Source organism: Bidens hawaiensis, unplaced genomic scaffold (assembly GCF_021521415.1).
Source record: "Bidens hawaiensis isolate Kalapana, Puna unplaced genomic scaffold, B.hawaiensis_p1.1 tig00043647_1, whole genome shotgun sequence".
NCBI lineage: Eukaryota > Viridiplantae > Streptophyta > Magnoliopsida > Asterales > Asteraceae > Bidens > Bidens hawaiensis.
Window position 1 is genome coordinate 70,082 of NW_027505852.1, and position 15,044 is coordinate 85,125.

Consider the following 15,044-nt stretch of genomic DNA (forward strand, 5'->3'; position numbering starts at 1 on the left):
AGTTAGGTTCCGGAACCGGTTTTTTTGTGCACGTCTAACTTCAATTGTTTTTAGGGGCGGAAAAAGACTATTAAAGTTTTTGAATCATTTACATGAAAAAGAACAATTAAATTAAACCACGTCAATGAAGAACAAACGTGAATAACAATAGAGGTCTCACAACTCAAAACAAAAGTACACAAATTTGATTACACAAGACGTTTGATATGTGTCGGTTAATAAGAGTCAACAATTGAACGTCAAAGATAACAGAAAGTCAAATCAGGAGTTAACAGAAATATTAGTAATCAGTTGTATAAATATACAGTTAAGGAGTTGTATTGTTTTGTTAACAAAATGATAACAGAATTTCCCTCTCTTTCAAACCCTAACCACATTTCATTAAATCTTTCTTCCTTTCGATTCTCTGATAGTTAATCGGGCTCAACCATTGATCATTCAATCTTCCTCAAAATCAACCGTTGTCATCAAGAAACCAGTTTAAAATGAACACTTTATTTAGGCATCAACTCTTTTTGGTAGTTTCATCTGCATGATAAATAAAGATAACTCATCTAAATTCATTAGGCTATAATATGTGTGGCTTGCAACTAAAAATAACAAAAACAGAAATTTAAGATTACAACCTTTGATTTTGTCGTTCGCCAGCTTCCAGAGTTGCTTTCTGGACGCACATATGCATATTTCTCGAACGGATCTTGTACAAGGCTTTTAGTCACACTTGTAACACTAGATGGTGACAGTTCCTACAAATGGTTTTAACTAAAAGTCAGTTTACAACCAATAAAGCGCCGGCACATAGTCTGTGTTCAACAAAAATGCAGCTAAGTTTTGCCTCATATTGATGCAACAATGTTTCCCCATATTCGAGTTATCATAAATTTTCTGATGTCATGTGTGCTAAAAGTAGTTTAAATCAAAATATGTGCTTTCATTTAGGCTTGTAAACGAACTGAACGAACACGAACAAAGCATGTTCTTGTTCGTTTATTAAACTGAATAAACGATCGAACACGAACAATTAAACAAATGGGATTTCGTGTCCATTCGTTAAGAAAATGAATGCGTCCGTGCTCATTTATGTCCCTTCGATAATATAAACGAATGAACATAAATATCTATATGAACGTAAACAAACAAACATAAACGAATTTAAATAAGCAAACTTAAACAGACGAACGAGACATGTGTCATCTTCGTTCGGGCAACTAATTGAACAAATATTTTTGTTCATTCGGTCATTAATTTTAGAGTTTAGAATAAACTAAGACGCATTAACTGACCTTATTCTTAAATGCATCAATATGTTGGATTTCTAGTCCATCAGAATAAAATATCGCCTGCAAATAGGTTCAAAATAATAAAACAGTGTAAAAGAGAAATAATAATAATAATAATAATAATAATAATAATAATAATTTCAACAGACAGTAGTACCTTATTTAGAAGCTGCACATTGGATGAATCAGTAGCAACAACATGCAAGCCAAGGCAATTCTCTTGATTATTACAGAAACTGCAAATAATTTTATTAAATACACAACCATCTTCTTTACTCCATATCCCTTGTTCTGGACTTCTTTCCCATATTTTTGTATCAACCGATGTAATGTCACATACCATAACCGGTATAGTTGTGGGACCCACTACAGGCTTCTCTAACTTCCCTTTCCAAATCGATGCCAAATGTGTCTTAGATAATGACATTATTGAACAAGGAACTATATAATTATTTTCCTTGAGACCTAACGGATGTTTACAAAGTGAGCATGTTATTTTCATGTCTTTCTTTATAACATCACCAAAAGTGATGGATGATGTTTTAGGATCTGGAGAATCTAACGGTTCCATTTTGACCACTGAAGTTTTGATTCGTTTATGAAAACGTGAATTGACACTCGAATCTAGCAAAGGCGATCGGTTTTGAGATATGCGTTGTTTGTTAGGAGTCACGAATGCAGAAGTAGAACAGGGGGAAGAAAAGGAATGCGATAGCTGCTGATCTGGCAACTTTGTTTGAAATATGGTTGAATTAGACATCACATCCTCAGAGACGGAATTAAGAAAAACAGGACCAGTTTCCTTCATTAACGTTTCCTTCGCATTTAGCGGCTCATGGTTGTTTCTTGGGGTTTCCTCGACAATGGTAAGGTCAAAATCACTAGGAGACGTGATAATTGGTGGTGGTGATGAACACCTGCACAAATATGAAGATCAGAGTGTGCACTAGCGGTGGCAACTGTTGACACGACCCTAGCCCAACCAAAAAGAAAAATCAAGTCTTGGGTTGACTAGCACGACCCGTTACGGGTTGGCTTCGAGTTCAGGTTGACCCGTTTAAGTATTAAAATTAAACTTTTACAATAGAATATTTGTTTTTGGTTTTCCCGTTTTCCATTTTCAAAATATATTCTTGCAATTTCCAATCAAATCTCATGATTTTAAATATTTTTAAAAATAGAAAACTCATATTTGTGTGTGTGGTTTAGGGTTGAAATATTTGACACGAATAACAATATGAATCGGGTTCGGGTTCCTCAACCCGTTAACACGCCACGATTGACACCCCTAGTGCAAACTATATGTAACCACAACTTCATTAATAAAAGCTAGTAAACCAAACAAATCTAATATAAATGCCATAAAGTTATATAATTAAATTTTAATAAATGAAAGCAGAAGTTTAAAAGTTTTCACTAGCGTTGCAGATGAACCAAAAGAACACGAACAAAGCATGTTCGTATTCGTTATATTAACTTTAACCAAACAAACGGTCGAAGACAGACAGTTAAACGAAAAAGGTTTTCATGTTCATATTTGTTCGTTAAGAAAATGAACGTGTTCATAATATAATCGAACGATTGGACATAACTGAACATAGATAAACGAACATAACTGAGTGGAATTATAGTCAACACAAACACTTAAATTACAAGTGTTTGTGGGTCAACCCATCCCCACCCGGCTGTGAGAAATCATTAATCCTAAGAGCCCAAGATTAAGAGGAACTCACATGATAGCATCAAATGGCGCAACAGTTGAAATAACAACGTTGGTATACCTGTTTTGGGTCTCCAAATCATCTTTCAAGTCAACATAAGCTATACCAGTGTCTTTGTCACTCATATTAGATGGCCTTACTTTCCGAACTTTAGATTCTTTTGGGATTAAGGAGCAGTTATACTCTGTTGTCATAGCTGCAGCTTTCTTCATTTTAGTTGTAATGTTTGTTGGTTTGACATCATCTGAGACGGATCTTTGGCCTTTAAGGTTGGGCTTAGTTACTTTATTCTGCTTCATTTCTGTGAACCAGTTTTTTGGCTCCTCAACATCAACAAGTTCCGCATTGTTCGGCTGCATAGAACTTCCATTATTATCAACCTGTTCTTTTATCTATCATTATTTCACAAAATAAAACATACTGTTAGTGATGAACATCAAAACTAGTAACAAAAAAGAGTATACCTTGATGTCTCTGAAAAACGACTTTAATCCCTCTAATGACTGGTCAAAATTGTCATGCTGTCTAATGGATTTCCTAATCCACTTCGAAATGTAGTTTAAGTTTTTTTCTTGACGGAAACGCTCATCTGATTATAAAATTAACCATGATAAAGTGTCATAAAAGCGAAGAGCGGTCAATAGTGACGACCTACCTCTACGTTACGTAGTGATAGCGATGAAATAGTGGGCGCTATTTGATGTTAGCGATAAAGTATTAAAAAAAATAGGGGTTTCATTCACAAAAACTTAGTTTTAACAGTGGAACTAGTTGAGTTTGGTGCGGTTTAATCGATTTTAATGCCTAAAAATTAGTTTTTGATAATTTAGGAAAAAAAAATTAATTATCGCTATATCACACTATTAAGGCGCAATACATCAAATAGCGGGAAAGTACCTCTTCTCTATGAAGCGCGCTATAGTGAGCGCTATTCTCGCCATTGACAACTATGCAGAAAACTGAATCTAAAATAAACTAGAGATAGATATGTAACAACTGAGAATATTTTTGCATGTAAAATTGTTGCATTACAAGGTTTTACAGTGTGTGCTAGGGAAGATTTCTAGATTGTAAATAAAAGCTGAAAAGAATTGAATAGTCATTCTATGAAATAAAATTTAAAAACAAAAAGAGAAACTGAACTGTAGAATAAAAGTTTGTGAATGGATCAATTTGGGCCTGTTTAATCCAAAGCAGGACAAAACACACACATACTTGTGTGTGTATGCATGTATATGTTAAAAAAGAACATGTCAAAAGAATCCACAATCCAAATTAATCAAAAGTCATCCATTGTAAAAGGGATCTCCAACTATAAGACACATAGCAGACAAGTTGACAATTGGTTGAATATTATAGAATCCTTACCTAGGAAGATTATGGCTCCATAGTCGAGCCTGTGTCGGATGCAGCGGCCTGCATATAAAAGATGTAAAAATTTAAATTAAAAAAAAAAAGAAAAAGAACAAAAAAACCACAATCATAAAACAAATGTAGAATAACTTGACACACATTGTGCTTCAAATATTTCAAGTACTATTTCATTCAATAAAACAGTTTTGTCTTTATCATCAGACTAAGTGTCAGACTCATTTACTTTTACAAAAGATTAGTAAAACTGTTATCGTGGTAGGATAAAGAAACTCCTACATATTAGACTAATTATTTTTTGCTTGTAAATGTTCACATTTGGTGAGGCCAGTATGAAAATTACAGCAGAGGTGCACATTGAAACCGGTTAACCAAACTAGTTTGGAACTGGTATTATAGGAACCGCTTTGAAACTGTAGGTTCAGGAAAGGTTTATAATCCTCAACACAGACCAGTTCCAGACCTGTTAACTCGAACTAACGGTCAAGAACCGATCATGAACAAATCAAGAAACTGGTTTCAACCCGAACCGAAAACAAAAATAGACCGGTTGACTTTTTGTTAACCCTGTGGCTAGAAGATTTTACATGTATCATTTTACATGAATGTTTGGCACAAACCAAATGACAGAAAACTCACATTGTGATATACCTATAAAAGAAATATGCTATTTGATTACATTATTCATTTTAAAAACGGCAACTAAGAAGAATAATACCTGCTGCCTGATTAAGTGCTCGAAAGGCTTGCTGACAGTACCATTCACTGCCACTAAGAAGGCTTTTAGAGGACTTATATGTATCATTGTATTTCTTCTTTTCTGCTACCTGGATATCAAACCTGATGAAACTTATAGCTATCAGCAGCATGTGAAAGACATGATAAACTTCAAGTATAACATAATTTGAAATATGTCCTATCAAAAATACAAGTGTACACAAAACATAGTTGTCAATAGCGAATAGAGGTCAATAGCGACAACCTACCTATAAGCTATGTAGTGATTGCGATGAAATAGCGAGCGCTATTTGATGTGTAGCGATAAGGTAGTGGAAAAAAATAAAAAATAAATAGGGGTTTCATTCACAAAATTGAGTTTTTACGGTGGAACTGGTTGAGATTGGTGCTGTTTAATCGATTATAATGCCTAAAACTTTTGTTTTTGTTATCTAAAAAAATAATTACAAAATAACTATTTATCGCTATATCACCCTGTTGAAGCGCTATAGTTACATCAGATAGCAGGAAAGTACTGCTTTGCTATGATGCTCACTATAGCGATCGCTAGTCTCGCTATTAACAACTATGACACAAAATAAGAAAAACTGAAGCTTACACGTTTGGAAAAGGAATCCCCACAATTATCTAAAATTTCAAAAGTGGTAGTCAAGGATCATCTTACTAGAGGTTATTGAATAAAACTATAAACAAGTTCAAAATTCTCAAGAAACAACAAAGGATACAACCGTTCGAGCATTTTCATTAGAAAAGTCAATTCCTTCTGAAACCTGCACAGCCCAGATAGGATTTTTAACTCAGTTATTTACATTAAAGAATGTCAAATTATTGTAAACACTTTCAGTACACTTTGGGCATCAATTAAACCACCGATTAGTTTAACCAGAGGATGTGAATTGTATAATGATTGTACAGACAGTATACCTAACACATGAGTACAACCCTTATGTATAATAAGTATACTTGATCTAATTCCGTTTGACCCTCTTCCTTTTAAGGTATTTATTTCTAGTTTTCAGGATTAATTCTAAATACTCTTACAAACTTGTAAATTTTCACATATATCCAACCAAAACTAAAAATATCATATATGCCCATCTTTAATGGATTTTTACTTAATGTCCATTCTACCCCCGCTCCAATATTTTTATTTAAACCCTATTTTTTATTTGGATTTTTATCGACATCAAGGATATATTTTGAGAAAACTAGTGTTCATGGGTAAAACTAGAAAGATAAAAACAAATGAGTAAAAAACATTAAGCCAAAAACGGGTAAATAAAAAAATTGAAGTTAAAGATGGGAATATATGAAATTTTAAATTTTAAAAAAATAAGGGTAAAATGATTATTTATTGAATTGTTTTAAATGAATTTGGTATTATTGATATTTTAACTACTTTGTAAAGACATATGATTATTTTAGTTTTGCATGGGTATATATCATATTTTCCAGGACACATTTGAAACAAAATGCACCCTAATTTATGATCCAAATAACGCATCAAGATAAGATAGAAACAATAAGATCGATGTGACACATCAGCATACCTTTCCTCGGCAAACAGCAAGAAATGCAGCTCCCTTTGAGTTTCCTTTGTTCTTTGTTGCATTGCAAGAATTTGCATCCCACTTTTTACCCCTTCTCCTACCAGTCATAGGTTTGTTACCTTGACAAATTGTAGCATAATAATCTTTCAAAACATGCTCAAAATCATCCTGCCCTCCCCTTGGCTCTAATAATATAACATAAAGTAACTCATAATTAAAGCACATATAAAATAGCATAAAAAAGAGAGCATCAAATTAAACTGAAAATATAAGCCCTAATTTACCATAAAATATTTTGCAATGCCAGTGTGTGAGTGAGTTTTACTATTTTACTATTCATTTGAGACAACTTTTAAAGCGCATAGTACAAGCCAATCAATGCATTGTTTTCTTAAGTTACAGTTTCAACTTTCATGAACTTACACTTAGGCCCCCCTCCATAACTATCCTTTACACCCTTCAATTTGCTACTATGTTTTTGCTTTCGTTTTTTTACTCATTCAGAGTATGCCACATGTCACATTCGCATTACTTTCTTTATTTCAATGTCTTTTTCATTTAAATTCTTAGATTTACTTTTTGACTTTTCTTATATGCTCATCTCATGCGGGGTAAGTTTACGTAAAGATTTCGGTTTTATTATATGAACTTTCGAGGACGTTAATTTTTTCCAGAGTTTAAAGTACCTGCACGCACAGTATGTAGCGGACTGCAGTAACAAAAGAGTGTTGCTTTTGCCTTTTGGTGTGTATTTCATGTATTAACTTTGAAACACTAATAAAAAAGATTAAAGAAATAACCTCACCCACAAAAACGGGTTTTTGCGCATTTAAGCGAGACCATTGTCCCGTTTGAGACCAGCGACTGCGTAATTTCTCCATAAGCTTATAGCTTGGGAAGAATACTAAGCATCCACCAGGAACAACTTTGCATATTTCTTCCAGAGATTTGCCAAGTGCATCCTGTACATGAAACAACAATGACATCATTATACTTAAGATAAAAATTTCCATCTTTGTTTTATAAACGTACCTGAAAACTATAAGCTTCTGATGTTTTGTAGCTTGCATTCAACGGGTAATTATCTGGCCCTTTGTGGATCACACCAGCCCATAGCTTTTGTATAAGAGGTATAAAAAATAACATAAGAAAAGATAATACAAGCAAAGTAACAAAGAAATTTATGTTTATGAACCTTCATTCCTTTACATGCAATTACGTTTGTTTGTTTAAGTTCGTCAAAATATTTATTAAAATTTTTCAGACCCATTACAATTTAATCTTGTCTTAATAACTTTTTTAGCCCAACACATTTTTGGTCACATTTACTTTTAACTATCTCAGTTATGTTTGCTCGTGAACTGTTAGTTTATACCATTAACGAACGAACATAAACACGTTCATTTTTTTAACAGGCCAGCCCTAGGGTAGGTCAAGCCAAACAACCGGCCAAGGCTCGTAATTTTTGGGGGCCAAAATTATTTTATATATGTATATTAAAAAAATTATAAAATAAGTATGGATCTTAATCATCTTTAAATATATGGGCCCAAAACCTTTTTTATCCATAAACCATTTAAGTTATTTGGCCCAAACTAAATTTAAAAACTAAAAAATTAAAATTAAAATTAAAATCAAATAACTCATTAGGGCCTACGATCCTTTTTATTTCGGCTCGGCCAAGGTATTTAAAACAGTTCTTTAACAAACGAACACGAACAACAAATCGTTTGCTTGTTTGTGTTCAGTCGTTTGTTTGTTAATGTTACACGAACAAACAAACATAATTCCATTTGTGTTCGTTCGGTTTGTTTACAGGCCTAAAAATAACCAAAATGATGAGTAAACTTTTAAAAACGAACAAATAAACTTTGTTGGTACCTGTGAGTCCACATTAATCACATGTGGAGCCTCAAGAGAGGTACCAAACTGAACCCCAAGTTCTGACTGGAAGGAGCTCATTGGTGACAAAGTCCTGTCATCAGATTAACTGATTATAAAGATGACACAATTAAATATGGAAATCGCACTTATAATATGCGTTAACTGTAAAGGCTGGAAATTTAAACAGGCAAACTGTATTAAAGGGTTTTACAGCCTGAGTGCCTGACTAACAAAAAATGCATAATTTCAGTAACATATGTATTCAGTTTCGCATAACACAATAACTACAAGAAAACAATAGAGTAAATCACACATTTTGTCCTTTAGGTATATAGAAAATGTCAGGTTTTGTCTTTAAACAAAAGAAATAACAAAAATCATCCTTTATGTTTTGAAAAGTTTACACATTTTATCCTTTTCACTAACAGATGTTAGAAAGCCCAGCCATGTGCTTTGAAAAGCTGTAATGACCACACTACCCTAATGTGTCAAGGCACATGACTGGGTTTAACAGAAAAATCTAACGCCCGTTAGTGAAAAAGACGCAACATGCAAACTTTTAAAAACATAAAGGACGATTCTTGTTATTTCTTTGGATTAAAGACGAAACCTGAAACTTTCTATATACCTAAAATACAAAGGGGGTAATTTACTCAAAATAAGATGTCTACCAGAAAATCAAATGTAGCATGCATGCATGCACCTACCCGGATGTTAAAATCACTGAAAGAGCACTATCGGCCATGTTCTTGAACACAAGAGCTGGATTCAGGCACCACAAACTAAAATTACATGGCCAGTCATCAGCAGCAAGTCCTGCTAGAAAATATATTATTAAAATCATATGTTTATTGAAATGCCAGGAAACACTAAAACTGATATTTGTATGACATCAAATATTTCTATCAGCATCTTTACCAGCATCACTGCTGATGTGACACTGCAATACAAGTTGATAATCACATATGTGTTTTCCATCTTCAGAAAAAAAGTAGGTAAGCGAAGAGAAGAGGCCTGTCAAACAAAAGCAAACGAAGATGCAATGAGATCACAAGTTTATTTCGACTCCAAGAAAGATTAAAAACATAGCATGAAGGTTAATTACCTTCTAATACCGTGCAGGGCAAGCCACTTAAGTGAGCTACTTCTGGATCTGCATCTGTAGCTATTTTAATTGCCTGTATTTAGTTTTAGAAACCAGTTATTATGTTAATTTGGACTACCATAAATTTTATATCAACATTACTCTAATAAAAGATTATGTTTGAAAATACTAGGCAAAATACTAGGTCAAACGTCAACGTTAGTCGTTACCTTTGTAGCGCAATCTTGTAAGCTTGGGAAGCACTGCATTGATATGTTTGCTTCTTGAAGTTCTTTTAGAGCTTTACCACCACTCCAACTAACATAGTTGTCACACAATATCCTTAATGTTAAAGGCATACTTTATATACACAAAATGTATAATACCATGAAAATAATCTTTTATTCAACAAGCTAAAATATTAAGGGTACAATAATATTAAGGGTACATATTAGAAACACAACACATCAGTGCCGATCTCCAGATAATAATTTTTAATTTAAAATGCTATTGGGTCGGCTAGGCCCAATTTTATGCTTAATTTGTTAAAAGCTGAGCTAAATGAGTCCAAATCACTTGGAAAACCTTTTGTACTTTGTCAACGTGTTTTGAAAAGTTATTAGGCCCAATGTTGCTGTCCAAAATGTTTAATGGGCACCCGGTAGCTTATTAGGCCAGTTAGGGCCAACTAAGGCTTAAAGTCATGTAATTAATTATTTAAAATAGGTTTTTGAGTCACACAACCATTGTATTATTTTTCCCATAAAAGTGTGTAAAGTTATAAAAATGTGAAAAATATATTCAATTGAATTTTATCCATTTAATTGATTATATAGTGAAAATAATACTATTTAAAATGCAATAATTGGCCAAGTAAATTATGGACATTCTTATAATACTTTCTGTATAATATTAACTCTCTAAAAATATTAAAATCTAAGAATGCATGGTTTATATCAATTTCATATAAATGCCCAAAAATGTCAAATAATGTTACACAAATAGGTTTTGGGACAATGGGCCATCAAACAAGGGGCTCATGCATGGGTGAGTTTGATATTCCGTGAAAATGCTTTCATGAATGTCTAAGCTTGTATGGGTTTGATTTGAGCAAGACATTAACAAGAAACACATATATAAGAAGAAAACTTCAACAAAATAACAAATAACTGACCATGAAACTTTATGTTGAAAACTATGCTTCCCCAAGGAAGTTTTCCTTAGACTGATCCAACTCATGATACCCTGCCAAAATAAACAGCTAAAAATAATTATGTACACTGATAAAATTTGTGCTGTTATATAATAGTTACTAAATAGAGAGTTCATAGTAATACCTCTATCATTTCATATAAAGGCTGATAAACCTCCGGACTACTTTCACAAAGATTTTCCAGTTCCTTCTGTAATTCTTTATATGTACAAGAGTATTAAAAAATTAATAAAAACAACCATACCCAATAAGTCCCACCTATGTAGCACGGGAACGGGTACAGGACCGGGGTACAGGAAACGGCAAAACTCAAAAATCCAAGATACAGCTAAAAAAATATAATGACTAATGACTATATAGTGTGGTAGTTAATCGGTATTAATCGTAATAAAAATTGATTGATTTTTTATAAGTGTTTTTTCAATTTTATAAATATATGCACATTGTAAGAGGTAAATTGTAAATAATGACTATGACTTCAAGGATGGAAAGTGTAAATTTAGTTAAAAAAAAACAAATAGATCGTTGTCTCCTCCCTCAAACCCTAATGCCAGCCGCCTCCCACCTGCAACTTATCTCTACAAGACTACAATGTCGTCAACTTCATCTATTATCCGGATCAGAAATCTTAAAATCCTATAATAATTGGAAACGTCCCCAAAACAGTTTGGATCTGTCCCCATTAACCGGAAACGTCCCTGGGACAGGTACTCTATCATCACAGCCGCCCCCGTGCTACAGAGTGTCCCACCCATAGCGAAGCTATTGGTAGGGTCTGGGGAGGGTGAAAAGTTAACGGAAACAAAAAAGTAAATGGCAAAAAATAAACACTTACGAAACAGAACACCTTCTTCGGCATCTATACTACCAGCTTCCCGAGCTATATCCTCTATATTACTGAAAGAAATCAAAATTGGCATTAATCATAAATCTTGAAATTTCTTTTCCAAATTTGAGAGATTATATTACTCACTGTGCTTCATCAAGGATTATAATATTTCCTTTAACGTTTATTTCCATCGCTTTTCGGATTTATGGATTCACAATATAACTGTATGGACAAAAAACAATATCTGCCACTTCTGCCATGACTTGTGCTCCAAAATATGAGCAACCTGAAAATTCATAATAAAAAGTTATTTACTAGGCAGTAGCCTGAAAATTGGAGATATCAGTATATATAAAACTCATGCTATATCCATATAGTAAAGAAATTAAGAAGTCAGAAAGTTATTTAATAAATTTTAACATGGAATCAGTTAGTTTCAACGCTTCACTAATTGAACTAAAAGTCTTATATCTGGCCTTCCCGAAAACATAAAAAAATTTCGTCATTGTAAAGGTCGACCGTCGATGGAAAAAATAAGACTCCCCACCACTAAAATTTGAGAGAAAATATACTTGAAAAAATTATAAAAACTTTTTTATTTTTTTACTCTTTTTATTAATTCAGAAAACAGAATAATTCTTTTCTAAAATTAAGGGTCTATTTCATATTGATTAAAATAGGTACTACCAGTTGTTAACTTTATGTTAACTTTGATATTAAAAGATTACTAAGCCCTCTTTTCGAGTCAAATCCGTTGCAGTGGCCTGTGTCAAAAAATGAAGTTATTAGAATAAACGGCCAAACCGCCAAACCTTCTACCATTTCTCCAACTTTAACAAGATCCTCAATATCATGGACTTCATAGCAGCCTCCTTTTTTGAGAGATGGGTGTGCTCGGATCTTCGGTGCGTTCCTGTTAAAGCTCATAAATGATTATTAATTCTTATGAAAGAAAGAATCTTATGAACATGAAAAAACTCACATGAATTCTCTGCAACCAACTTTCTTTTGTTTATTCTCCTTGAGAAGTAGCTTACTACAATATTAAAATACACATAAGAAGTAAAAACAAAGTATAACGGTAGGTCTTACAGATACAAATACCATTTCTCGTCAATGTTATCTTGACCCCGAACATTAGAGTTTGTACAGTAGCGTTTTCTTGATCCCTGAAAGATGACCAAAAAAGATGAAAAAGTGCATTATATGTTTCTTCAATCAGAAAATGAAACTAAGCACATTTGGTTTTTTTATCAAAATCTGAATAAGCCAAAATTTCTGAATGAAAAGATGAGAGCTGAATATCATCATATAGAACCTTCATTTTTTAAAAACAGATACGATTAATAACATAATTATGATATTACTAAATATGTTAACATTTCAGAAGGTTAAAAAGAACAACAATTTTCACATAGCTTAAAGATTTAGCAATAATTATCCAGATGGGAAAGGATTAAATGATGTGGCATTTACACATTAAAATAAAATTTACAAGCTTCTCTAAGAATTGAAAACCATATGCGAAGCACATTGAAATATAGTTCTAAGAGTGGATGTGATATAGAAAAAAAAACAAATAAACTAGAATAGTTTCTTTTTTAAGCATAATTTTTGCTACAAGAGAAAACTCATCAACATGAGAATGCAAGAACATACTGCACAAAAAAATCTTGTCAAACAAGATAATAGACCATAGACCAAAAGTGCACTGTAGGATGAAAAAAGATAAGATGGATAAAACGAACCAAAACCGCCATAGGCACGTGATAGCTTGTTTTCCGAAACTCCCCGATCACTTGACTAATCTGTGAATGTGTCCTCCTGAATAACCAATACAAAAACAATACACAGATAATATTCTATAAAGAAAGATAAATATAAACGTAAGAAAGTGCTTTAAGTGCGTTAATCCCTTATTACAAGCAAACAATGTACCTTCTTATGTTTAACAGGAAATCATGATTCTTGCTTTTATTACCATGAATTATCAGAATTAATGTTTACACTTACATGGCTACTACTTATTAGCCTTGTCTATTTGTCTACAGATCAAGTAAGCCAACTAAACCAAACAAGCAGCGTTCATGTGCAAATATATCAGCATGCCCAGGAAAAAAAAACTAAACTCGAGAATCATCTCCGTGTAATAGAGAACATAAACTACAATCTCATATGCTGGTTGAACATAACTTACGTGGCATAGTAGATGACAACGCCTCTTTTTTTTCTGTGATTTGCAGTGTTTGTTTCAGAAAGAGTAGGCATCAGGTTAGCTGTAATTTATAAAGAGAAAGAAACATTAACTGGTAATGATAAAAGCAACTGTGCAATATCTTTTAACCAAAAAAAAACATATAAAAAGAGAAATACAAGTAAACAAAGTTGAGCATGATGAATGTGCAGGACAGTATATAAACACAAGAAAATAAAATAGAGGGCAGTATATACAAAGGGGAAAGTGAATACGGTGTTGTTAGGGATCTAAGCCACCAAAACGACGTAATTTTGATTAAAAACACTCTAATTCAATTTCAATCTCCTCCTTACCTAATGAGATTGAATAGCATACAACATAAAGCAATAATTCTGAATACCTGGCGATGGATCAATTTCTTCAGGAAGAAAACCCCCACCGTGACCGAGCGGATCCTCGGGATGAGGTTTGGAGTGAGTAACATTGCCATAGAGAGAATTGGAGTTGGAGCGGTGATGGTTCTGCCAGGCGAGAACCGAACAAAGCAGAGACAATGACTTGCCGGTACCAGTAGGCGATTCAAGCAGGGCGCCCGATCAAGCGTTGCGATTAATCGGCTCATGTAAGCCAGCTGAGAGCCGTAGGGCGGGTACGGGAACTCCACTGCCGATCAGATATTTTTGACTACTCTTCATTTCCACTCCAATTGGGTGCTTGAATAAAAAAAAGTGCTTCTAGGGTTTCAACTTTGAAATGTGTATTATACATTTTCATTTTGATTTTGATTTTGATTTTGTTTCTTTTCTTTTCGCGGGAACTTTATTTTTAGATTTTTTCTTAAAAGAAATGTAACTCATAAAGCAAATATTTTTAAACGATTAAGAATGTCATTTTAACAAAACTAGACTGCATGTACGACTATCCATTATTATTCATATTTTATATCTATAAGTTCATATGTAATGGGCGAATAATTGGAACGACATCCGGCGAAAAGAGACACAAACACTGCACGGCGAATTGTGGGGCGATTTGGGGTACTATTTGTCGCTCCTCAATATTATTATTATATTTAAAAACGACCGTTGGGCCCAAACGGTCATATTTAAAAGAGAAATATCCAATTTGCCTCCCTGGGTTATATCGTCGGGAGATGGAATAGCCACTGAAAACGAAT

The 15,044-nt window shown here is 33.4% G+C and overlaps 1 pseudogene across 1 annotated transcript; it reads right to left on the reverse strand.

Moving 5' to 3' along the window:
- Nucleotides 1-216: 216 nt before the first annotated feature.
- Nucleotides 217-14,793, reverse strand: LOC143615628 (uncharacterized; annotated as a pseudogene). Its single transcript, XR_013150508.1, has 29 exons — nt 14,784-14,793; nt 14,268-14,530; nt 13,868-13,946; nt 13,419-13,494; nt 12,775-12,839; nt 12,653-12,706; nt 12,483-12,583; nt 11,815-11,956; nt 11,677-11,738; nt 10,966-11,039; nt 10,803-10,873; nt 9,859-9,946; nt 9,650-9,722; nt 9,463-9,558; nt 9,252-9,360; nt 8,542-8,635; nt 7,693-7,776; nt 7,466-7,622; nt 6,661-6,845; nt 5,836-5,880; nt 5,709-5,737; nt 5,091-5,212; nt 4,370-4,417; nt 3,466-3,590; nt 3,062-3,381; nt 1,438-2,197; nt 1,284-1,340; nt 627-746; nt 217-528 (listed from the first exon to the last, which is right to left on the reverse strand). The product of XR_013150508.1 is annotated as an uncharacterized LOC143615628 (transcript).
- Nucleotides 14,794-15,044: the final 251 nt, after the last annotated feature.